This window comes from Melopsittacus undulatus, chromosome 5 (assembly GCF_012275295.1).
Source record: "Melopsittacus undulatus isolate bMelUnd1 chromosome 5, bMelUnd1.mat.Z, whole genome shotgun sequence".
In the NCBI taxonomy this organism is placed as follows: domain Eukaryota; kingdom Metazoa; phylum Chordata; class Aves; order Psittaciformes; family Psittaculidae; genus Melopsittacus; species Melopsittacus undulatus.
Genome location: NC_047531.1, coordinates 20192529 through 20201045, shown reverse-complemented (window position 1 = coordinate 20201045; position 8517 = coordinate 20192529).

Here is an 8517-nt window from a genome sequence, read left to right as displayed (position 1 = left end):
ATTGGAGTGTCATCAATTTGATAGGTGGACCACTCGGTGGATAAAGAACTGGCTGGGTGGCAGCATGCAAAGAGTTGTGGTCAACGGTTCAATGTCTGGCTGGAGACCAGTAACGAGTGGTGTCCCTCAGGGATCGGTGTTGGGACCAGTCTTGTTTAATATCTTTGTCGCTGACATGGACAATGGAATTGAGTGTGCCCTCAGCAAGTTTGCCGATGACACCAAGCTGTGTGGTTCTGTTGATACGCTAGAGGGAAGGAATGACATTCAGAGGGACCTTGACACGCTTGTGAGGTGGGCTGATGCCAACCTCATGAAGTTTAACCATGACAAGTGCAAGGTCCTACACCTGGGTCGGAGCAATCCCAGGCACAGATACAGGTTGGGCAAAAAGGAAATTCATGGTAGTTCTGCAGGGAAGGACTTGGGGGTGTTGGTCAATGAGAAAATGAACATGAGCCAGCAGTGTGTGCTTACAGCCCAGAAAGCCAACCATATCCTGGGCAGCATCAAAAGGAGCGTGACCAGCAGGTCGAAGGAGGTGATCCTGCCCCTCTACTCTGCTCTCGTGAGACCTCACTTGGAGTATTGTGTTCAGTTCTGGTGTCCTCAACATAAAAAGGACATGGAAGTGTTAGAACAAGTCCAGAGGAGGGCCACGATGATGATCAGGGGACTGGAGCACCTCCCATATGAAGACAGGCTGAGATAGTTGGGGCTGTTCAGCCTGGAGAAGAGAAGGCTGCGTGGAGACCTCATAGCAGCCTTCCCATATCTGAAGGGGGCCTACAGGGATGCTGGTGAGGGACTCTTCATTAGGGGCTTTACAGAATCACAGAATCCCAAGGATTGGAAGGGACCTCAAAAGGTCATCTAGTCCAACCCCCCTGCAAGAGCAGTGTAACCTAGAGTACATCACACAGGAACTTGTCCAGGTGGGCCTTGAATATCTCCAACGTAGGAGACTCCACAACCTCCCTCGCCAACCTGTTCCAGTGCTCTGTCACTCTTACAGTAAAGAAGTTCTTCCTGATGTTAACGTGGAACCTCCTATACTCCAGTTAATACCCATTGCCCTTGTCCTGTCACTGGATATCACTGAAAAAAGCCTAGCTCCATCATTCTGACACCCATCCTTTACATGTTTGTAAACACTGATGAGGTCACCCCTAAGTCTCCTCCAAGCTCAAGAGACCCAGCTCCCTCAGCCTCTCCTCATAAGGGAGGTGTTCCACTCCCTTCATCATCTTTGTGGCTCTGTGCTGAGCTCTTTCAAGCAATTCCCTGCCCTTCTTGAACTGAGGGGCCCAGAACTGGACACAATATTCCAGATGTGGCCTCACCAAGGCAGAGTAGAGGGGGAGGAGAACCTCTCTTGCTCTACTAACTACACACTTTCTAATGCACCCTAGGATGCCATTTGCCTTCTTGGCCATAAGGGCACATTGCTGGCTCATGGTCATCCTCCTCTCCACCAGGACCCCCAGGTCCCTTTCCCCTTCACTCCTTTCCGGCAGGTCAACCCCCAACCTGTACTGGTACATGGGGTTGTTCTTCCCCAGGTGCAAGACTCTACACTTGCCCTTGTTGAATTTCATCAAGTTTCTCCCTGCCCAACTCTCCAGCCTGTCCAGGTCTCGCTGAATGGCAACACAGCCTTCTGGTGTGTCAGCCATTCCTCCCAGTTTAGTGTCATCAGCGAACTTGCTGAGGGTACACTCAGTTCCCTCATCCAGGTCGTTGATGAAAATATTAAACAGCACTGGTCCCAGCACCGACCCCTGAGGGACTCCACTAGTCACAGACCTCCAGCTAGATTCCGTGCCATTGACCACAACTCTCTGCCTTCTTCCTTTCAACCAGTTCTTGATCCACCTCACTACATGATCGTCAAGCCCACACTTTCTTAGCTTATCTATGAGAATGCTGTGGGAGACAGTATCAAATGCCTTACTGAAATCAAGAAAAACCACATCTACCACTCTACCATCATCCCTCCACCTAGTCACTTCCTCATAGAAGGCTATAAGGTTGGTCAAACATGACTTCCCCTTCATAAAACCATGTTGGCTGTTCTTAATGACCCCCTCATCCTTGATATGCCTAGAAATGGAGTCAAGAATAAGTTGTTCCATCACCTTTCCAGGGAGGGAGGTAAGGCTGACCGGTCTATAATTACCCAGGTCCTCCTTCTTGCCTTTCTTATTGACTGGTGTGACATTTGCCATCTTCCAATCCTCAGGCACCTCTCCCGTTTCCCACGATTTACCAAAGATGATGGAGAGTGGCCTAACAATGACCTCTGCCAGCTCCCTCAGCACCCGTGGGTGCATTCCATCCAGACCCATTGATTTATGGATGTCCAGATTGCATAGCTGATCCCTAACCCAATCCTCATTTACCAAAGCAAACTCCTCCTTTGTCCTGATTCCTTCTGGGGCTACAGGAATCTGGGGCCCCTGGGGAGAGTCTGCAGGAGTAAAGACAGAGGCAAAGAAAGCATTCAGCACTTCTGCCTTCTTTGTATCCTCTGTCTCCAGGGCACCCACCTCGTTCAGCAGTGGGCCTATATTGCCTCTTGTGTTAGTTTTATTTGCTATGTATTTGAAAAAGCCCTTTCCATTGTCCTTAATCTGAATAGCAAGATTAAGTTCCAAGGAGGCCTTAGCTGTCCTAATTGTCTCCCTACATCCTCTAACAACTGTCCTATATTCCTCCCAAGTGGCCAGCCCCTCTTTCCATAATCCATAGATTCTCCTTTTCCACTTGAGTTTGCCCAGCAGCTCCTTGTTTAACCACGCTGGTCTCCTAGATCCCTTACTTGATTTCCTACCCATTAGGATGCTCTGATCCTAAGCTTGGAAGAAGTGGTCCTTGAATGCTGACCAACTATCTTGAGCCCCTTTACCACCTAGTACCCTTTCCCATGAGAATTCCCTTAGCAGTTGCTTGAAGAGGTCAAAGTTGGCCCTTCAGAAATCCAGAACTGTGGCTTTGCTAGGTATTCTATTCCTCCCACACAGGATCCTAAACTCCACCATCTCATGGTCACTGCAGCCAACGCTGCCTTTGACCATCACCACTTCAACCAAACCCTCCTTGTTGGTGAGTACTAAATCTAGCAGCGCTCCTCTCCTAGTTGGTTTGTCCACCATTTGCATTAAGAAGTTATCGTCAATGCACTGGAGGAACCTCCTAGACTGCAAATGATTGGCTGTGTGAGTCTTCCAGCAAATATCAGGGTAGTTAAAATCCCCCATGAGGACTAAGGCATGTAGTCGCGAGGCTACTTCCAGTTGCCTGTAGAAAGCCTCATCAACTCCTTGATCTTGATCAGGAGGTCTATAATAGACTCCCACAACTGTATCACCCATACCAGCCTGTCCCTTAATTCGTACCCACAGACATTTCACTTTCTCCTCATCTGCCCCTGGACAGAACTCAATACATTCTAGTCGCTCTCTCACATAAAGAGCAACTCCACCACCTTACTTTGCTGACCTATCTTTCCTAAAAAGGACATAGCCATCCATGAGCACATTCCAGTCATGTGAGCTGTCCCACCATGTCTCTGTGATGACTTTAGTGATAGGACAAAGGGTAACGGGTTATAACTTAAACAGGGGAAGTTTAGATTAGATATAAGGAAGAAATTCTTCACTGTTAGGGTGGTGAGGTACTGGAATGGGTTGCCCAGGGTGGTGGTGAATGCTCCATCCCTGGCAGTGTTCAAGACCAGGTTGGATGAAGCCTTTGGTGATATGGTTTAGTGTGAGGTGTCCCTGCCCATGGCAGGGGGGTTGGAACTAGATGATCTTAAGGTCCTTTCCAACCCTAACAATTCTATGATTCTATGATTCTATGATCATGCTGTGTGCAAAGATTCATGATATTAATGTATCATTGAGTCTTCAGGTCTTGATACACTCTGTATGCAAGGCACAGTACTTCTCACTAATACTGGGAAGAATCCTCCTGAGACCTTTCCTTTCATTTACACAAGAAAAAAAAAAGAAAGAGAAAAGCCAGTTTTGTCAAAATCTACATATTCTGCAAGTATGTGTCACTTTCAGTAATGTTTTATGGCAGTAAAGCACTTGAGGAGAAGAAAGAAAGAACTTCATTAAAGTCAAAACAGAGGCTTTTGTGGTTTCCTATTTCAGATTTAACTAGAATGGAATTATTCTGATTTAGATATCCATGTTACAATATATACAGTACTTTAAGTTCCTTTTCAGAAAAGAATTCTGTTGTTTTCAAGAGCCTGAGTTGATTCTTAATGGGTGGGTGTTTTTTCAGGGAGCAGGTGTAATAAAACCCACAACAAAACCACCTGAGGGTTATCACTCAGATGAGTTTTAGGGACTATTTCATTATTCTGTTCTAGGCAGTTCCTCTGCTGACTACAGACACTACGCATGGCTGACACTCTCTTGTAACATTCTTACTTAACTGACTTCAAAAGTTTGTTGTTGTTTCACTAATAATGTTATCTGCAGAAATACATCTTTTTTTTTTACTTACCTGCTTTGTTTAGGGCTCATCTCAGCAGCACTCCATATTTTTAACCCACAGCTTGTATTCGAAAAATAGATCAAAAGCCCATTTTCCAGTGAAGAGAATAATGGAAGACTTCTTTGGAAGCTTTCTGAAAGTAGCCTAAATCTTTGGTGGACAAACAGCGTCCAATTTCTCCACTATTCCAGGCCAGATACATATTTTCCACTATTCTTGGCTGAGATCTGGAGTAGGCAGGACTGGTTTTCCTGGAATATTCCTTGCTTCAGAAGAAGCACTGTATAATTTTTTTCCCCTCAAGTCTGAGAATATGCCTTCCACACTTCATTTCATATTTGCCCTGGGTAATTCAACCCCTTTGCTCCTTCAGTGCTTGACCTTGTCTTTGGAAGTGCCTAACAGATGCCAGCTTGTAAGAGTTCAGGGTGTATGTCTAATAGAAACTGGAATAAGGTGAAAAATTTATGTAGTCTGTTGGTCATTCTTCTAGTGGCAATGGTCTCAGTCAGAATTCTAACAAAGTAACTTCAGCTGAAGAGAGACTTGTTCCAGAATTATCAGTCAAGATTCTCTCTTATGTGTTTAAATTTAAAAAAGAAAATGGTAAGGGGTATGGGCACAAATTACAAGCATCATGCAAAAAATTTCAGGGGGAGTAGAGCCAATAGAGTACAAATCTTGTCAATGCTACATATGTGTAAGAATGTTGTGAAAGTAAAGTATTTCAAATACTATTATTGCTAATAATTAAAAGGAAATCCAAATGCTGTTTCAGCACATTAACTTTATCTGAAAACAAAATTTATTATTACACTCTAAACCTGAAGATGTTTCCAGTGAACTGATTACTGATGGTAGCTGTAGTAATGTACTCAGTGTTTTGAACAAGAGGAAAATGATATTATTTATATGCCAGAAACAGCTCAGATCAGCAGCTCTATCCCAACAGCTGGGGATCTGACCCATTACAATATGTAACTGCTTCTTAGAAATTAAGGCCAGAGAAGACAATTAGGTACTCTACTATGACTTATTTTCTGCTGGTGCTGCATTTCACCCAGTTATCTTTGCCTTGAGCCTAATGATTTGTGTGCTAACTGCAGTAGAACTTACATTTGAGTAAAGCATACCGCTCTGTATGCTATTTGGTCTCAAACCTAAAATGCTAATAGGTACTCTACCAATTCATCTGACAGGTTGTTCCAATACTTAATTATCATTTTACTTAAAAAAGATAATTTAAGTTTCAAATTCAAATATGTCTGCTTTCAACATACAGTCACAGGTTCTTATTATGGCTTTATAAATTTAGTAACTGACATTTTTTATGAATATACTTACACAAAAATTGTAAAAGAATAGCAATTTTATCTTTTTGATAACATTAGAAAAATCAAGCTCTTTAAACATCAAGGATATCCAACTTTTTTACCTCTTTTATGAAACTTTTCTGAATTTTCTTCAGTTTTATAAAGTTACTTTAAAATTGAGAATACTAGAATTTCATGCAATCTGAGAGTATAACTATTAGAAAATACTGCAGTTAGATGACATCATCTTTATGCACCTTCCACTTTAAACTGTTTTCTACCATTTAAAAAGTCTGCATTGTCTCTTCTACCTCAGCATCACACTGGGAACTGTGAATGGACTCTTCACCACAGTCAGTAGTTTCCAAGATACAGTCACCTGGTTTCATTAACTTCTTGTCTCTAGATGTAGTCTAGATGCATCTGATAACATTTCAATGTTCTTTTTTATATGCTGACATAATTCACTTAATCAAAAATATTCTGGATGACTCCCCTGCCACTAACACCTGACATGTTTGCATTAGTAATGATTTTAGATTTACTTTCAGGTCCTTGATGAGGATGTTGTACAGCCTAGGGTTTAGCCCAATCAATGCAGAATATCACTTAGAAGTCCTATGAGTTCTCTCCTTTTTTGAGAGCCTTCAGAAAGCCCTGTGTGATATGGACAAAAAATTGCTTTTCAGTGGTTGTGTAATGAAGTTTTCAGAAATTTTCTGCAAGTTATTGTAAACTTTTCTATTGCCAAATTTCAATCTTTCACCTAAGAGTGAAGTAGCCAAACAGCATGACCTTAATTTTTCAGTATTCTTGTAACAGAAAAATGAAACACTATCAGTTACTTTCACTTGTGTATTTTTGGCAGTAATTTGATTAATTTTAAATTAAGAAGTGCATTTAGCACAGCTTAAAGTAACTAAACCTGGGGTTAAATTTTACTAAGTTAATGACTCAATACATTTGCATTATATGTGCCTGTTAATAGATCTCAGTGTCTAAATCCTCCACTTGCATTCACCATCCTATACTCAGTGATTTTTAAAGCTTAAAGACCCACTCAACTTCGGGTCACATTATTGCATACTGTAAAATTACATACACAAATGATACAATGAGAACAGTGAGTTTTTTTCCTGTAGAAGCCCTAGTTTTTTTGGGGGGGGGGTTGTCTTAAACCTGGGATCTTGAATTGGAAGATCTGACAGATTTACGCTATATCAACAACACATGTATGCATGCACTGCTTCACAGGGTCTTGCATTCACTGGGGATACATTCAGTGGCAACAGATTGTCAGCCAGCAGTAGTGGCATGCAGACAGATGAAGGGCTGATTATTTTCTAAGCAGTCAGGGTGTATTACTCTTTTACAGCTCAGGCCATAGGTGAAGGGTAGGAGAACATCTTAGAGGTCACTGACGCTGCCAAGAACAACTGCTATGCAAACCCATAAGAAGCATATTAAATCTTCTTAATCTTTACATATGCAGAAGTGCAGACAAAATAGCCTTATCTCTCTGCTTAGAGCAATAGTAGCTGAAAAATACCGCGAGTCGTTAGGTTTTGGTAATTTCAATTACTTGACTAATCAACTGTAGTAGGTAATGTAGTTCCTAAAGGCAATGGCTAGGAACTGCCGTTGGAACAGTAATTGCTTTCAGGAAACACTAGGCCATTGACTTGCTAAACTCCATGCTTTCGAAAGTATTCCTTGCTTTCTCAAGTAGAAAGCCTTAATGATTTATAAATTTCACTACAGAAATATGTATGTAAAAGAATATTTTCTACTCTAAGAATTAGAAACTTTAGTAATGAGAATAAATGATAAACCATGGCAAATTCTTAGTATATTGGACCAGATTCTCAACTGGCAACACTGACAGAACTCCTGTGGTTTTCAGTCAGCTTCTATCATCTGCAGATATAATGGCTCACACAGTTCTCCAAAAGAGAGGTATGCTAATCACTAAGAACAGATTCCTTATTCTCAATGCATTTCCTATATCCATTCTATGTGTCTATTGGAGGGGATTGTTTTCTATTTTTTTTTAACAATACATGAGGTTGCAATGTAATTTAGGACCTGCGTGGCAACTTTCCTGTTGAATTTTCTCAACTGACTGGATTCAGCTGTACACTGGACACCTTCACTGAAGGATTACTTGACACATAAAGTCTTAGCTGTTCCTAAAGACAAAGGAGTCTGTCGTGGTTTAAACCAATCCGCACAGCCCGTTGACTCACTCCTCCCACCCTTGCTCCCCCAACTCCTGGAGAGCTGGGGAGGAGAATCCAAAGAATGTAACCCCCATGGGTTGAGATAAGAACAGTGTAATAACTAAGGTATAACACAAATCCCTACTGCTACTACCAATAATAATAATAAAGGTAAAGGAAATAACAAATGAAGAGAATACAACACCTCACCAGTCACCGACCCATAACTCACCCCACCCTGCCCGACAGAGCACCGACCGATACGTCTTCCAAACCCCCAAGCCCTAGCCCTTCTGGGTAACTCTCAGTTACATCCTGGGCATGGTGTGCTGTGGTATGGAATACCTTTTTGGCTAGCCTGGGTCAGGTGTCCTGTCTCTCCTTCCTCCCGGCCTCCCCTCCTCCCTGTCAGAGCATGAGCTCAGAAAGTCCTTGGCCAGAGTAAACATTTGAGCAGTAACTAATAACAT